At 38.9% G+C, this 18,206-nt stretch overlaps 1 pseudogene; it reads right to left on the bottom strand.

Annotated features, from left to right (window-relative positions):
- LOC107828522 (protein YIP4b-like) overlaps nucleotides 1–17,769 on the bottom strand; it is a 63,717-nt pseudogene extending 45,948 nt beyond the window's left edge.
- Nucleotides 17,770–18,206: the final 437 nt, after the last annotated feature.

Genomic DNA, 18,206 nt, shown 5'->3' with positions numbered 1-18,206 from the left:
TCTGATTTCGAAAATCAAATTGTATCTCGTCTCGAATTTTTCCGTCTATCGCAGTCAAAGTACCCAAAATTATTTGACCAGATCCAGTACAGATCCCATACCCACACCCATTACTAGTGTCGTGTCGACACAGATGCGATACCTAAATTGCCGTGTCAGAGCAACTTAGATGAAAAACAGAGAAACTGTCAGCTTATTTGTGATTGTGCATGCTCTTGTTTGAAATAGTTAGAAGGAAGGGAGACTAAATTTTAAAAGGAACTCTACTATAGACTTAAATTGAAGAGATGGCACACTAGATGCATAACCTAGTTTCTTTAATCTTCCTTAGCTTTTGTTTTTTAATTTTTATACGGGTGATTAACAAAGTTTCTCTCTAGTATTAACATCTTTTATAGCAATCTTGAGCTATAATATGTCCAACTTAAGTCAAATATTTTCCATAAAATACCACCAACCCAGTAGTCCCGCACATCATATGTAACTCCATGTAACTGTGCTAAAGCCAAAAAATCTCTAGATCTTAGATGAAAGGAATGAACACTCCATACCACACACATAACATCATATCTATCCAAGCACACCATGTCTCTTTCTCCCTCTCTCCAGCCCTTGCTCCTATCTTTGACACACATACTCTCTCTCTCTCTCTCTCAGATATGTCACTTTCTCTTTGTTCCTTCTTTTCCAAATTTGTGGTTCGTCGATCAGAAATTTTTAAAATTCAAAAGAATCAAAGAGACACAGTGTTAAAAATAGAGTGAATCAAGGAAAAGAGACATCCCCCATTTCACGAAAAGCGAGAAGCGAGAAGCGAAGCGCCCGCTTTTTTGAAGTGAAGCGGAATTTTTTTTAAAAAAAATTAAAATAAATACGGCATAGACAACACATGTAATTGTAAGCAAATGTTCAATACTTGAATTAAAAAACTAAAGAGTATCACCAATTAAAGCACAAAATGAGCATCCTATTCTTCTACAAGATTTTCAAGAGTAGCATCAATTAAAGCACCAAATGAGCATCCTATTCTTCTACAAGATTGTCAAATTCTTGTATTCCACTATCATTATTATATTGCTCATCATCTTCTTCAACTTTATCTTCTTCATCAACTAGGGACAAAGTAGTTGCCTGTTTTCCCTTCCTCTGTGAACTTGAAGTTGAGATACTCCCCCTCAAACCATAAATCCTCTCCCCAATTCCACGTGCCTCTGCAACATCATCCCAAGTGATATAAGAAGTATCCTCAAATACTTCTTCATCTGCATGATCTTTCGGGACTCCAGTTAGCCATTCATTAGCATCATCGATGTTGTCCAAACTAATTGGATCAATTACATTGCGAGCGTTGTAACGATGCCTCAATGTTCTATTGTACTTAATGAAGACTAGATCATTGAGACGCTTCAAGGTTAGTTTGTTCCTCTTTTTGGTATGAATCTGCAAATAATAAGTAATTAGTAAGATTAGGACAATTGAGATATAATTTAATTATCTCAAAATACTAAATCTTTCTTATTAGTTCTTACATGCTCAAACACGCTCCAATTTCTCTCACACCCGGATGAGCTACATGTTAGACTTAGAACCTTGATGGAAAACTTTTGTAAATATGGAGTGGAATGACCAAATTGCTTCCACCATTCAACTGTAGAAGTAGAACAAATTTTCAAAACATAATATTAATAAAGAAATAACTTATTAACTATAAAACAATATGTAAGCACTCGCTCACCTGGTGACTTCGTCTTTCTTTGTCTAATGGCCATGCTTTTTCCAAAAAGGCTTTCAGCATTCCTATAAATACTAAATTGCTCTGTGATTTTATCTTGCACGGATTCTTCAGGTATCAAATTCTCAATGCATTCATAGTATCCATTCCACAAAGATTCATCTCCTAGAATCCTCTCTTCATTGTCATAAAATAGTTCCGGGTTCAAAACAAGTCCAGCTGCATGCAAGGGGTTATGAAGCTTACTATCCCACCTTTTATCTATGATCTCAAAGACTCTTTTGTATTTTCTTTGATCACTAAAAGAGGCATGAATAGCGTCCTTTGCCCTATCAATTGCTTCGTACAAGTAGACCATTGGTGGCCTTTGCTTCCCATCCACCAAATGAAGCACTTTAACTAAAGGACCACCAATCTTCAATGCATGAACCACGTTGTTCCAGAATGAAGGAGAAAGTATAATATCTGTAGATTCTCTCCCTCGAGTTTCCCTTCCATAGGCACTGCAAGTGTACTCATCTGAAACAAACAACTTCTTCAAATTGCTTTTTTGCTCATACATCCTAGCCAAAGTTAAAAAGGCAGTAGCAAATCTTGTCTTTGCATGTTTCACCAAGCTTCTTTATTTAGTGAATCTCTTCATCATGTTCAATAACAAAGGCCTTTGAATAATATAGGAATGCACTATAATTGCCTGATTAAAGACAGTACTGAAGTGTCTTTCCTTCAAAATATCACCGAAGATCAAATTAACAGAATGTGCTGCACACGGAGTCCAATAGATATGCGGGTAGCAAGCAGACATCATATCACCAGCTTTAACATTTTCACTGGCGTTGTCCGTGACAACTTGAACAACATTTTCTGCTCCAATAGAGTCTATTGTACTCTTGAACAAGGAGTACATTTTGATTGAATCAGCGAAGAGTCGCTTGCATCAACGGACTCAAGAAACAGGCTTCCTTTAGGAGAATTCACCAAGATATTGATGATCATTTTTCCATTTCTCGCTGTCCACTTATCCATCATAATGGAACAACCAAACTTGTTCCACTCTACTTTGTGCTCCTCCACGATTTTGTTCACCTCTGCCACCTCCTTTTTTAGATATGGCCCACTAACTTCATAATAAGTTGAAGACTTCATTCCTGGGCCATATTGGCCTACGGCCTCAGTAAAAGCAACAAAAGTGTCAGTATAATTACCATAATTAAAGAGAAGACCTGCATCATACATCCACCACGCAAAAAAGGTAACTGCACTATCCCTCAAAATCGTTTTGGCATCAACTTGAGGATTACCACTTTTTCATCCCTTATCTCCAGATTTTTGGACGAAGTAACAATCCATAGGACCTTTGGTCTTGCCAGTAGATCCACAACTAGAAGACATTGGTGAAAGCATCCTTCCCCGTTTTTGTGATTTTGGTGGAAGCGACGAAGCGTCGTCACCTTCTTCTGTTTCATCATCATCATCATCAAAATTATAAAGTTCTTGTTCATGCATCATTTGAGTCTTTAACTCTTTGTTTTTTTAAAGGTATGCTTTCAATTCATCCTTCACATGCCCCGTGACTTTAGGACAAGATGAAACATTTGGATCACCACCGATTAGATGCGCTTTTTGACGATAGATTCCTCCATTTGTAATCTTATCACAAAAAAGACATCTAATGGCTATCTTGTTGGCCTCGCTAACTCTTCCCGAGTAAGCCCAAGATGGGTCTTTCCTATCTTCTTTTGGCGCCATTAAAATATCAACTACATAACACATAAGAAAGACCATAAGAATTAAGAATAAAAAAATATATAATTTGGCAGAAATTGGGCAGAATTTGGGCAGAAACGGGGAAGAATTTTTCTGAAAAAAAATATCCAGCATTTCGGCGCTTTTTGGATTTTTAGAAAGAAGAAGAAGAATGAAAGTAAAAACATACCTGTTGAAACTTGAAAGTTGTTGTTGACTTGTTGTAATATTGAAGAAGAAGAACCCTAGTTTGCTTGAACAAATCGTTGCTTCATGTGAGGAAGAAATCGCTGGTTTTTTGAGGAAGAAATCGTTGGTTTATCACCCTAGGTTGCTGCTGAAGAATGACTAAAATAGAAGACTCACTCGATTTGGGTCTTTTAATTGAAAAGGATTCGTTTGGGCTTTTATTTCCAGAAGCGCTCGCTTCTTCCGCTTCCTACCGCTTCACCGCTTCTCGCTTTTTTGGCAGAAGCGGTCACTTTTTACCACCTAAGCCGCTTTTAGTTTGGGTAACGACCTACCTGGCGCTCTGCTTCTCTTTTCACTTAAAGCGAGGAAGCGGTCGCTATTTTGAACACTGAGGAGACACAAAGCGATTGAGACATGTCTTTTACCTCTAGAGCTGAAAATGTTAATCTGTCTTTAACACCATTATTTTCATAATGATGGTTTCAAACTCACCTAGTGCGCACCTCGACTATTCCAGCGTTTACCTGCTGTCTCCCACCAAGTTGGTGATGGAGAAAAGCTTTTCATAGGAGAAACAATGTAGGGAAGTTATGTTATTTTGATAAAAATGTGTGGTCATCTTAGGTGGTTCCTTTTCATAGAAAGGAGTGCCCGTTTTATTAGAAAAAATTAAAATTGATGAGGACAATCTGAGATGGGTATGTGATAACTTCAAGCAAGCTTCCAGGGGTTCAGGTGATGTTTCCAGCAACAGAATCTTGTTCACAGAGAATATCAAAATTACAACATATATGGTCGTTTCATTCGAGTTGAAAAATGGATTGGCGAAAGGAAATCGATAATTATAATACCGGAAAAGGATTACAACCTAGGCTGGAGTGACGTGGCAGACAAGATCCTAAGATTTATGGGAAACCCCAACACTTCTCATCAGAAATTTACCTCGCTGGACCTATCTTATTTTCAAGCAGCAAGCGTGCAAAAATGGCGTGGTTTTGAATCTCAGACCAACCCAAAAGATGGAAACAGGAAGATTTTATCCAGCTGCGTAGTCGGAGCTTTCAATGACTCCTTTTGTTCTGATCCTCAACCTGAAGTGCTTCAGACATGGTTCTCTAGTCGATGGAAAGTGATGGTTGGTATGCGAGTTAAGCCTCTAACTCACAATCTCTTCCTTTTCGAGCTTTCTTCGAGGTATGAGGCTGAAAGGGTCAAGTTCGGCGATTGGTTCTGGAACAGGAGAAGACTCTCCCTCGACTTTAGGTCTCTGACCATGGGTACAAAAATCTTTGAGAATATTCTCGGTCAAAAATGGGTAAGGGCTTTTGGGATTCCATTGCATGGGTGGTCTGAAAAAATATTAAAGTTCACCGGCAATTGTTGTGGTGGTTACATAGATATAGATGTAGACACCAAGAATGGAAACAACCTCATGTGGGCTCGTATTTGTATCAACGACTAAGACCAAGATCCTCCAAGTAAAATTGACCTGGTTGTGGAAGATTTGGTCTTTGTTATCTCCATTATTCCAGATGGCCACTGTAGTATCGCTGCTGTCGGAACTAACTCTCAATCACTTTCTATTGACCAAAGGTCCAAAGACCTTTGGTCTAAGGAGATGGCTGCATCGAGGCCCACACCTTCTATTTTAAAATTTGTATCTCAATCTAGGCCCGGTCTAACAAAAAAGTTGGCCAACTCAAAGGTCAACAAGTCAGCTAACTTTACTAACCCTCTCGTGATGGACGATAAATACTACAATAACTATAAGCAAGGTAAGAGGGCCAAGGTTATTTCAAAAGGGAAAGAAATACTGAAATGGAGAGCTAAATCTTTTGGGTCAGCCCAATCACTCTTTAATTCTTGAAGCCCACCTATGATTTTGCAAAGGGAGCCCAACCTTACCCCCTCAAATCAGATGGCCACTGCTTCTATCTCTAATTTTGGGTACGGTGACTCCGATGATAGAGAAGAAGATGCTGATGATGAAGCTGATCCAAGTCAAAACCTTTCACTCCTCTCTCTACCATCGAATTTCCCCAACTTCTCCATGGTAAGACTCTAAGATCCTGATATCTCTTCTCTTTTTGGCAGCGAAACTATGTCCCTACCATGGCATGAAGCGTTAGGGCAATCAACTATCAGCACAACAATGATTATCGAAACCTCCCACTGGACCAAGGTAGCGATGACTAATGCATGCAAGGCTTTTGTAATTAATTCATCTGGTTTTGAGCATGAAATCTTTGATATGATCCTTCGAATGGAGCAAAAGAGGCAACTTCAGAAGCTCATGCAAGGGCTGAAGGGGACCATAGAGAAGAGATTAAAGAACAAAGGGGAAAAAGAAACAAAGAAGTTGGAGTGTTCAATTACATATAAAAATGGTAAAGGTTCAGTTAGGGGCAGGTACCACAAAGCCTTTTCCGAATGAAGGCTAAAATCATCAGCTAGAATATTAGGGGGCTCAATGACATGAGCAAAAGAGACACAATAAAGTCACTTGTTAAGAGGTGAAGTCCAGACATTCTTTGCTTACAAGATACCAAGACAGATAATTGTCCAGTGGATATTGTTAGACAGATTTGGGGGTCAAGATGGGTCAGTTGAACTGCATTGAAAGCTATAGGCAACATAGGAGGTGTTATCATCTTGTGGGATAAAAGGCATTGCAATTGCATCGAGTATAAGCATGGTCAATTCTCTATCTCTTCTATGCTATAGGGGGTTCGTGTTGATTTCAGATTTTGCTTTACTAGTGTTTACGATCCTCACTCTAATTGGGAAAGGATTGAAATTTAGGATGAATTGGCTGCTGTGAGAGGATTGTGGAATGAAAGTTGAGTGATTGGGAGGATTTCAATGAATGTCATTTTGAGAATGAATGATTTAACTGCACTCGAAGATCAAGGGCTATGAGGATGTTCTCTGAATTTATTCAAGGCATGGGCTTGGTAGACCTTCCACTCCAAGGGGCTTATTACACATAGGCTAGAGGTGAAAATTCCTTGCAAACCTCAAGAATCGATAAGTTCTTGATTTCTTCATAATGGAATGATTTTTTTGGCTCTGTTCAATAGCAAGCTCTTCCCAAAGTGGTTTCATACCACAGACCTATTGCATTAGTGTGGGGGGCCTGGACTAATGAACCTTCTTACTTCAAATTTGAGAACATGTGGCTGCAGCATGAAGGGTTTGGTGCTATGATCAAACAATGGTGGCAAGGTTATTTGGTGAATGGATCCTCTGACTTTATTCTTGCTCAAAACTTGAAGCTACTCAAGAAAGATCTAGTAATCTGGAACAAGGAAGTATTTGGTAGAGTTAGTACTAGAACTAACATAGCACTTGGAGAACTATTACTAATGGAGCATGCTACAGAAAAAAGACTGAAGACTCAAGCTGAATCCAATGAAATTTTGCAGTTAAAGTTGGAATTGCAGCAGCTAGCCAGATCTGAAGAGACATTATGAAGACAAGTCAAGATGCTTGTGGTATAAGGAGGGGGATAAAAACACTAAATATTTCCAAAAGTTAGCCGATTCCAACAGGAGATATAATTGTATTGACAGAATCCAGGTGGGAGAAGATATTATTGAAGACAAGGAGCAAATTAAAAGTGTGATTTTGGAGTTCTAGCAGGACATTTACTCCGAGAATGAAGATTGGAGACCAAACGCTACTTTCGAAGGCTTGGGCTATCTAAATAATGAGGCGATGGAGGTATTAGAAGCTGCTTTTGATGAGGAAGAAGTTTTGAATGCCATCAAGTCTTCTTCCCCTAATAAAAGTCTCGGTCCAGATGGTTTTACAATGGTATTTTATCAAAATTGTTGGGAAACTATCAAACAGGAGATCATGGGAACCTTCAACCATTTTCACAGTAATTGTCATATGGTAAAATCCTTTAGTGCTTCTTTCATTGCCCTCATTCCTTACAAGAAAGGAGCTCTCAAACTTAAGGATTTCAGACCTATCAGTCTCACTGGCAGTATGTACAAGATAGTGGCCAAGGTACTTACTAAAAGACTAAAAAAGTTTATTAGGAAGCTGGTCTCCGACTATCAGAATGCTTTCATCAAAGGTAGATAAATAATAGATGTTGCTCTTATTTCTAATGATGCCTTAGATTGGAGGCTAAAAAGTGGTGAACTTGGGTTGATATTCAAGCTTGATATAGAGAAGGCATTTGACAAAATCAACTTGAAATATATCATCTCCATTATAAATCATATGGGATTTGGTGCTAAATGGATCAAATGGATTGAATATTGCTTCAAAATCGCTTTGGCATCAACTTGAGGATTACCACTTTTTTATCCCTTATCTCCAGATTTTTGCAGGAAGTAATAATCCATAGGACCTTTGGTCTTGCCAGTAGATCCACAACTAGAAGACATTGGTGAAAGCATCCTTCCCCGTTTTTGTGATTTTGGTGGAAGCGACGAAGCATCGTCACCTTCTTCTGTTTCATCATCATCATCATCAAAATTATAAAGTTCTTATTCATGCATCATTTGAGTCTTTAACTCTTTCTTTTTTAAAGGTATGCTTTCAATTCTCTCTTCACATGCCCCGGAACTTTAGGACAAGATGCAACATTTGGATCACCACCGATTAGATGCGCTTTTTGACGATAGATTCCTCCATTTGTAATCTTATCACAAAAAAGACATCTAATGGCCATCTTGTTGGTCTCGCTAACTCTTCCCGAGTAAGCCCAAGACGCGTCTTTCCTATCTTCTTTTGGCGCCATTAAAATATCAACTACATAACACATAAGAAAGACCATAAGAACTAAGAATAAAAAAATATATAATTTGGCAGAATTTGGGCAGAAACGGGGCAGAATTTTTCTGAAAAAAAATTCTCCAGCATTTCGGCGCTTTTTGGATGTTTAGAAAGAAAAAGAAGAATGAAAGTAAAAACATACCTGTTGAAACTTGAAAGTTGTTGTTGACTTGTTGTAATATTGAAGAAGAAGAACCCTAGTTTGCTTGAACAAATCATTGCTTCATGTGAGGAAGAAATCGCTGTTTTTTTGAGGAACAAATCGTTGGTTTATCACCCTAGGTTGCTGATGAAGAATGACTAAAATAGAAGACTCACTCGATTTGGGTCTTTTAATTGAAAAGGATTCGTTTGGGCTTTTATTTCCAGAAGCGCTCGCTTCTTCCGCTTCCTACCGCTTCACCGCTTCTCGCTTTTTTGGCAGAAGCGGTCACTTTTTACCACCTAAGCCGCTTTTAGTTTGGGTAACGACCTACCTGGCGCTCTGCTTCTCTTTTCACTTAAAGCGAGGAAGCGGTCGCTATTTTGAACACTGAGGAGACACAAAGCGATTGAGACATGTCTTTTACCTCTAGAGCTGAAAATGTTAATCTATGTCTTTAGCACCGTTACTTTCATAATGATGGTTTCAAACTCACCTAGTGCGCACCTCGACTATTCCAGCGTGTACCTGCTGTCTCCCACCAAGTTGGTGATGGAGACAAGCTTCTCAGAGGTGAAATAATGTAGGGAAGTTATGTTAGTTTGATAAAAATGTGTGGTCATCTTAGGTGGTTCCTTCTCATAGAAAGGAGTGCCCGTTTTATTAGAAAATATTAAAATTGATGAGGACAATCTGAGATGGGTATGTGATAACTTCAAGCAAGCTTCCAGGGGTTCAGGTGATGTTTCCAGCAACAAAATCTTGTTCACAGAGAATATCAAAATTACAACATATATGGTCGTTTCATTCGAGTTGAAAAATGGATTGGCGAAAGGAAATCGACAATTATAATCCCGGAGAAGGATTACAACCTGGGCTGGAGTGACGTGGCAGACAAGATCCTAAGATTTATGGGGAACCCCAACACTTCTCATCAGAAATTTACCTCGCTGGACCTATCTTATTTTCAAGCAGCAAGCCTACAAAAATGGCGTGGTTTTGAATCTCACACCAACCCAGAAGACAGAAACAGTAAGATTTTATCCAGCTGCCTAGTCGGAGCTTTCAATGACTCCTTTTGTTCTGATCCTCAACCTGAAGTGCTTCAGACATGGTTCTCTAGTCGATGGAAAGTGATGGTTGGTATGCGAGTTAAGCCTCTAACTCACAATCTCTTCCTTTTCGAGCTTCCCTTGAGGCAGGAAGCTGAAAGGGTCAAGTTTAGCGATTGGTTCTGGAACAGGAGAAGACTCTCCCTCGACTGGAGGTCTCCGACCATGGGTACAAAAATCTTTGAGAATATTCTCGGTCAAAAATGGGTAAGGGCTTTTGGGATTCCATTGCATGGGTGGTCTGAAAAAATATTAAAGTTCACCGGCAATTGTTGTGGTGGTTATATAGATATAGATGTAGACACCAAGAATGGAAACAACCTCATGTGGGCTCGTATTTGTATCAAGTACTAAGTCCAAGATCCTCCAAGTAAAATTGACCTGGTTGTGGAAGATTTGGTCTTTGTTATCTCCATTATTCCAGATGGCCACTGCAGTATCGCTGCTGCCGGAACTAGCTCTCAATCACTTTCTATTGACCAAAGGTCCAAAGACCTTTGGTCTAAGGAGATGGCTGCATCGAGGCCCACACCTGCTATTTTAAAATTTGTATCTCAATCTAGGCCCGGTCTAACAAAAAAGTTGGCCAACTCAAAGGTCAACAAGTCAGCTAAATTTACTAACCCTCTCGTGATGGACCATAAATACTACAATAACTATAACCAAGGTAAGAGGGCCAAGGTTATTTCAAAAGGGAAAGAAATAATGAAATGGAGAGCTAAATCTTTTGGGTCAGCCCAATCACTCTTTAATTCTTGAAGCCCACCTATGATTTTGCAAAGGGAGCCCAACCTTACCCCCTCAAATCAGATGGCCACTGCTTCTACCTCTAATTTTGGGTACGGTGACTTCGATGATAGAGAAGAAGATGTTGATGATGAAGCTGATCCAAGTCCAAACCTTTCACTCCTCTCTCTACCATCGAATTTCCCCAACTTCTCCATGGTAAGACTCCAAGATCCTGATATCTCTTCTCTTTTTGGCAGCGAAACTATGTCCCTACCATGGCATGAAGCATTAGGGCAATTAACTATCAGCACAACAATGATTATCGAAACCACCCACTGGACCAAGGTAGCGATGACTAATGCATGAAAGGCTTTTGTAATTAATTCATCTGGTTTTCAGCATGAAATATTTGATATGATCCTTCGAATGGAGCAAAAGAGGCAACTTCAGAAGCTCATGCAAGGGCTGAAGGGGACCATAGAGAAGAGATTAAAGAACAAAGGGGAAAAAGAAATAAAGAAGCTGGAGTGTTCAATTACATATAAAAATGGTAAAGGTTCAGTTAGGGGCAGGTACCACAAAGCCTTTTCCGAATGAAGGCTAAAATCATCAGCTGGAATATTAGGGGGCTCAATGACATGAGCAAAAGAGACACAATAAAGTCACTAGTTAAGAGGTGAAGTCCAGACATTCTTTGCTTACAAGAAACCAAGACAGATAATTGTCCAGTGGATATTGTTAGACAGATTTGGGGGTCTAGATGGGTCGGCTGAACTGCATTGAAAGCTATAGGCAACATAGGAGGTGTTATCATCTTGTGGGATAAAAGACATTGCAATTACATCGAGTATAAGCATGGTCAATTCTCTATCTCTTCTATGCTACAGGGGGGTCGTGTTGATTTCAGATTTTGCTTTACTAGTGTTTACGATCCTCACTCTAATTGGGAAATGATTGAAATTTAGGATGAATTGGCTGCTGTGAGAGGATTGTGGAATGAAAGTTGAGTGATTGGGAGGATTTCAATGGATGTCATTTTGAGAATGAATGATTTAACTGCATTCGAAGATCAAGGGCTATGAGGATGTTCTCTGAATTTATTCAAGGCATGGGCTTGGTAGACCTTCCACTCCAAGGGGCTTATTACACACGGGCTAGAGGTGAAAATTCCTTGCAAACCTCAAGAATCGATAAGTTCTTGATTTCTTCATAATGGAATGATTTTTTTGGCTCTGTTCAACAGCAAGCTCTTCCCAAAGTGGTTTCAGACCACAGACCTATTGCATTAGGGTGGGGGGCCGGGACTAATGAACCTTCTTACTTCAAATTTGAGAACATGTGGCTGCAACAGGAAGGGTTTGGTGCTATGATCAAACAATGGTGGCAAGGTTATTTGGTGAATGGATCCTCCGACTTTATTCTTGCTCAGAAGTTGAATCTACTCAAGAAAGATCTAGTAATCTGGAACAAGGAAGTATTTGGTAGAGTTAGTACTAGAACTAACATAGCACTTGGAGAACTATTACTAATGGAGCATGCTATAGAAAAAAGACTGAAGACTCAAGCTGAATCCAATGAAATTTTGCAGTTAAAGTTGGAATTGCAGCAGCTTGCCAGATCTGAAGAGACATTATGGAGACAAGTCAAGATGCTTGTAGTATAAGGAGGGGGATAAAAACACTAAATATTTCCAAAAGTTAGCCGATTCCAACAGGAGATATAATTGTATTGACAGAATCCAAGTGGGAGAAGATATTATTGAAGATAAGGAGCAAATTAAAAGTGTGATTTTGGAGTTCTATCAGGACATTTACTCCGAGAATGAAGATTGGAGACCAAACGCTACTTTCGAAGGCTTGGGCTATCTAAATAATGAGGCGATGGAGGTATTAGAAGCTGCTTTTGATGAGGAAGAAGTTTTGAATGCCATAAAGTCTTCTTCCCCTAATAAAAGTCCCGGTCCAGATGGTTTTACAATGGTATTTTATAAAAAATGTTGGGAAACTATCAAACAGGAGATCATGGGAACCTTCAACCATTTTCACAGTAATTGTCATATGGTAAAATCCTTTAGTGCTTCTCTCATTGCCCTCATTCCTTAAAAGAAAGGATCTCTCAAACTTAAGGATTTCAGGCCTATCAGTCTCACTGGCAGTATGTACAAGATAGTGGCCAAGGTACTTACTAAAAGACTAAAAAAGGTTATTGGGAAGCTGGTCTCCGACTATCAGAATGCTTTCATCAAAGGTAGACAAATAATAGATGTTGCTCTTATTTCTAGTGAAGCCTTAGATTGGAGGCTAAAAAGTGGTGAACTTGGGTTGATATTCAATCTTGATATAGAGAAGGTATTTGACAAAATCAACTGGAAATATATCATCTCGATTCTAAATCAGATTGGATTTGGTGCTAAATGGATCAAGTGGATTGAATATTGCTTCTCCACTGTCAAATATACTGTTTTGGTAAATAGAAGCCCGATTGTTTTTTATCCTCCCAAGAGAGGAATAAGGCAAGGGGATTCTTTATTCCCCTTCCTCTTTATTCTAGCTATGGAGGGACTCAATAACATGCTAAAACAAGGCCAAACAACTGCACTGGTTAGAGGGCTTTGGGGTTGGCAATAGATCTGGTCATTCAGTCTCAGTTTCACATTTGCTGTTTGTTGATGATACTCTTATTTTTTGTGGTACTAAGAAGACTCAAGTTCATTATCTTAGTCTCACTTTGATGATTTTTGAAGCACTGTCAGGGCTACATGTTAACATGTATAAAAGCATCATTTATCATATTAATGTAGTTCTTGGTTTAGAGGATTTGGCTGAAATTATGTGTTGTAATATAGGGTCCTTCCCGACAACTTACCTAGGCCTTCCTCTGGCTACTAGACAGAAATCTACTGTAAATGGAATCATTGAAAATTTTGAGAAGAGATTAGCTTCCTTGCAGTAGCAACATCTCTCCCTATGTGGCAGAATAACCCTTATTAATAGTGTTTTGGATAGCATACCTACTTACTTTATATCCCTCTTCAAACTTCCATCTAGTGTTCAGAAATAGCATGACAAACTGAGATGTTCATTCCTATAAGAGGGCAACAGTAAAAAACATAAATTTTACCATGTGAAGTGGGCTAAGGTAATTCTTTCTAAGTCACTTGGGGGACTAGGGATCAAGGATTTGGATTTACACAACAAAAGTATGCTTATGAAATGGCACGGGAGGTATAATAAAGAAGGAATGGCTTTTTGGGAGGAGGTAGTCCAAGCCAAATATGGTTGCGACAGCCACTGGTGCTCTAGTTTTGCTAATACTCCTCATGGTTGTGGGCTATGGAAGAGCATCAGGTCATTGTGAGATTGTTTCTCTCTTAATACATCACTCTAGTTAAGCAATGGTGAACGTATCCTATTCTGGAAGGACTTATGGATAGGAACTACCATACTGAAAAATGCTTATCCAATAATGTTCTCGCTTGTGTCTAACCCAGATTCTACATTTGCTCAGAATTGGGTGGAGAACTCATGGTGCCCTCACTTAAGAAGAAACCTTTGGAGATTGAGGACTTGCTGGCTCTTCTTGGTAGTCCAAGCCAAATATGGTTGTGACAGCCACTGGTGCTCTAGTTTTGCTAATACTCCTCATGGTTGTGGGCTATGGAAAGGCATCAGGTCATTATGGGATTTTTTCTCTCTTACTACTTCACTCCAGTTAAGCAATGGTGAACGTATCCTATTCAGGAAGGACTTATGGATAGGAACTACCATACTAAAAAATGTTTATCCAAGAATGTTCTCGCTTGTGTCTAACCCAGATTCTATATTTGCTCAGAATTGGGTGGAGAACTCATGGTGCCCTCACTTAAGAAGAAACCTAAATGATTTGGAGATTGAGGACTTGTTGTCTCTTCTTTGTAGTCTCCAAAGTGCTTCAGTCAACGTTCAGATTATGGACAAACTTAAATGGGGCAACAAGAGGGGAGGTTCTTTTTCAGTCAAAGAAAGTTATTTTAATCTGATCTCTATTAAAGTATTGATTGATCGATGCCCGTGGAAACGTATATGGAAGATGAAGCTCCCTTCAAAGATCAGTGCTTTCTGTTGGACTGCTCTACATGGCGCTTGCCTAACTCAAGACAACCTCATCAGAAGGAATTTCCAATTAGCCAACAGATGTCACATATGTCTCTGCAACTCTGAATCGATCAATCACCTATTTCTACATTGTTCAGTTGCGACTGGCCTATGGTCTATGTTCCTCTCACTTTTTGGACTACATTGGACTATGCCATGTAGTGTGAGGGAAACCTTTGTGTATTGGAGCTGCTGGGAAGTTGACAAATCCATCAAGAAAATTTGGTCTATGGTTCCTGCTTCTATTTTGTGATGCTTATGGACTGAGAGGAATCAAAGATGCTTTGACGGTATTTCAACTGCCAGATGTCAACTTAAGGCTAGATGTTTAGTTTTCCTTTTTAGTTGGGTTACCATACCCCTATATATAGTCCTGACCTCTTTTTGGAATTTATCAGCTCCATAATCCTCTGATTGTTTTTGTCTATATTGTGAGCTGATACTTCTCCTATTTTGTAATTTTGCATCCGCTGGATGCTTTTGTTATTAATATACCACTTACTTCATCAAAAATATGTGGTTAACAGTTTGATATTTGATAAACAAACATATGTCAAAGGTTCATTTCAAGTTGCCCATAGGCAATGTGCTTGTGCATACTTGTGCAGGCAGCTCATGACCGGAAAATGACTCTGTCTATAAATTTCTTTAGCTTATTAAGTAGGAGTAAGCCTACAGATTTTCTTATTTCGTTTATCTTCAATATGACTAGTAAAATTAACTCTCACGAATTTCTATAGAAGATTACACCAGAAGATCACAACTTCATCAAAAAGAGAAAAGGCATCACAAATTTCTCCTTTTCATTGGAAATTTTTTTGCACCTGCCAGAACACTTTTGTTTGGTGGTATGAAAAGTTTTGTGACTGATGCTTTAGATCTATGTAAGTTTTGATCGACCTGTTTGTGGATAGATTATACTTTTATTTTGTTCTTCTGATACTTGTACTCTTCAAAGCATTATCTTTTTATTCCTCTAGACTCTAATTTGAGCATATAGGTACGCTCTTTGGTGCCATAGTAAATTAGAATTGGTCAAATTATATACCTCAAAACTACAAGAACGTACCCACAAAATCACGAAAATGAAATTCATCTAAAACCCATTGAACTTGTAATAACAATGCAAAAGGGCTGAGGTAGTACCAATTCACCTGAACCTATTTGCTTCTTTTACCAAAATATAGTGACTATACTTACAGAATTTACATAATAGAGTACCTTCTAGCAGAACACACATGTAAAATTGGACATAACTAGTGATTTAAATTTTAAATCGGAGTCTTCGTATAGAAAGGGAAAGCTACTAAATGGATTAACAGTGATTGTTCATAAAATTGGCAACGTAGGTGAGTTACCTTCTTTAAGGAGGCGGACCAGGACAAAGTGAGACCAAGGAAGACAATGAAGTAGAAAGGTCTCCAAGGAAGATAATGAAGTAGAAATGTCTCCAGAGATCCCAAACCGGAAACACTTTCCCTGGATCTTCTCTATATGGATTAGGGAAGAGCACAAGCTTCAAATCACTAATATTTGTGGATAAATCTCTTTTGACTGTGTCCCAGATGGACTCCGTAAGCGTATTGGAGGAGATCCAGATCCCATAGCAGCTATATTCAATTGTCCTGATGATAAAGGCAGCAGAGGCGGGATGGGAATAGAAGGGACAGGTGTTGGTTTCTGATTGGCGCTATTGAGACATGTGTCTTACCTCTAGAGCATAAAATGTCAATCAAGGTCTTTAACGCCAATTTTATTTTTTAATAACAGTGGTTCCAAGCCAACTTTTATGCACCTCAACTATTCCACCTATTACCAGCTATCTCCTACCAAGTTGGTAATGGATGTAGGCTTCTTGGAGGAGAAACAGTGTAGGGATATTATGTTAATCACTATATTTGTGGTTAATAGTTTGATGTTTGATAATAAAACATATGTCAAATATTCATTTCAGGTTATCAATGGGAAGTGTACTTGTGCAGACAACTCATGCGCAAGAAATGACTCCGCCTATGAATTTCTTCATCTTATTAAACAAAAGTAACCTTAAGGCGAATAACACACTAGCATGTTATGCCTAGAATATATATTTTTCTTTTCTTTTTTTGCCGAGATCCTATTTTTTGGCTTCTCTGCGACAGGGCTAATAATTCATTCTGCACCTGCTTTTGAAAGAAATGCCAAAACCCTTATGATTGGTAGCATGAAAAGTTTTGTGACTGATGGTTTAGATCTATGTAAGTGTTGATCGAGCCGTTTGCGGATAGATCACTTTGTATTTTATTCCCCTAGCACGCGCAATCTTTAAAGCTTTAATTTTTAATTCCCCCGTACAGGAGTCTATTGATCTAATTTGAGCGTACAGTAATCCCTTGAACTAAAACATGCCTATTATCTAATCACAACTACTAGGACTGAAGTAGTACGAATTAAAATGAACCTATTGTTATTTTCTTTATCAAAATATAGGGAGTATATTAGAAAGCTTACACATATCAGTACCTTCTCAGACAAAACACATGCAAAATTGGGCATAACTAGGGATTTAAATCGGAGCCTTCATATAGTAAGGGAAAATTACCAAATGGATTAACAGTGATTGTTCATAACAATGGCAATGTAGATGTGTTACCTTTTTAACAGAAGCAGACCAGGACAAGGTGAGACCAAGGAAGACAATGAAGAAGAAAGGACCCTAGAGATCCCAATCCCGAAGCGCTTTCTCCGGATCTTCTCTATACGGATTAGGGAAAACCACCAACTTCAAATTGCTAATAATTCTGGAGAGATCTTTTTTGACGTTGTCCCAAACAGGCTCCGTAAGCGTATTTGGCGGAGATCCGAATCCCATAGCGGCTATATTGGACTGTTGAGCTGATGAAGGCAGCGGAGGAGGAGCGGGAACGGAAGGGACGTGTGTCCTCTTCTGATTGGCGGTAGGGGGAGGTGGAGGGCGAATATTGGAAGGCATGAAAGGAGAATAAGAAATAGGGATGGCAGCACGAGGAGGAGAAGGAGGGCGAGCTAGAAGGACAGTAGAAGGATGGGAATAAATGAGGTTTTTGATTTCATCAATGTCCGGTTGGGATGTCGAGTTAAGAGGTATTGTGTCTCCTTGTGACATTTTTTTGTCAAATTTGCAGATTCTGAGAGGAGAAATGCAACAGATTCAGCCAGTCGAGTGGGGAATGGGGCAAAAGTGTGATCGGAGAGGGGGGAAGGCGGGGTTGGGTGATCGGATATGGGGAGAAGTTCTGATTGTCTAACTGTAGGAAATGGGTAGTTGTACTGTAGGAGGAATTTTCAGTTATTGCATAAAAATATGTGCATTGCATGTGTTGTACAATGTGGTTTGTGAGTAGTTTCATTTTGGGAAGAAATGGCTTTGGTATTGAGAAAGGTACTAATTTCTCATGCATATAAGTTCCTTTTCTTTTTTAGCTTCTCTGGACACTTAGGGGTCGTTTGGTAGGGTGTATAAGAATAATGTGGAATAATGTCTATTACTAATGCATGCATTAGTAATGCAAGTATTAGTTATGCAAATATTAATTCTTATCTATTATTTGGTGTGGTGTATTAAAATTATAAAGCATTGCATAATTTTTAAAAAAAATAGTTGCTTACAA

Source organism: Nicotiana tabacum, chromosome 18 (genome assembly GCF_000715075.1).
Source record: "Nicotiana tabacum cultivar K326 chromosome 18, ASM71507v2, whole genome shotgun sequence".
NCBI lineage: Eukaryota > Viridiplantae > Streptophyta > Magnoliopsida > Solanales > Solanaceae > Nicotiana > Nicotiana tabacum.
The sequence above is the reverse complement of the archived record's forward strand: the minus strand, read 5'-3'. Positions and strand labels throughout refer to the sequence as shown.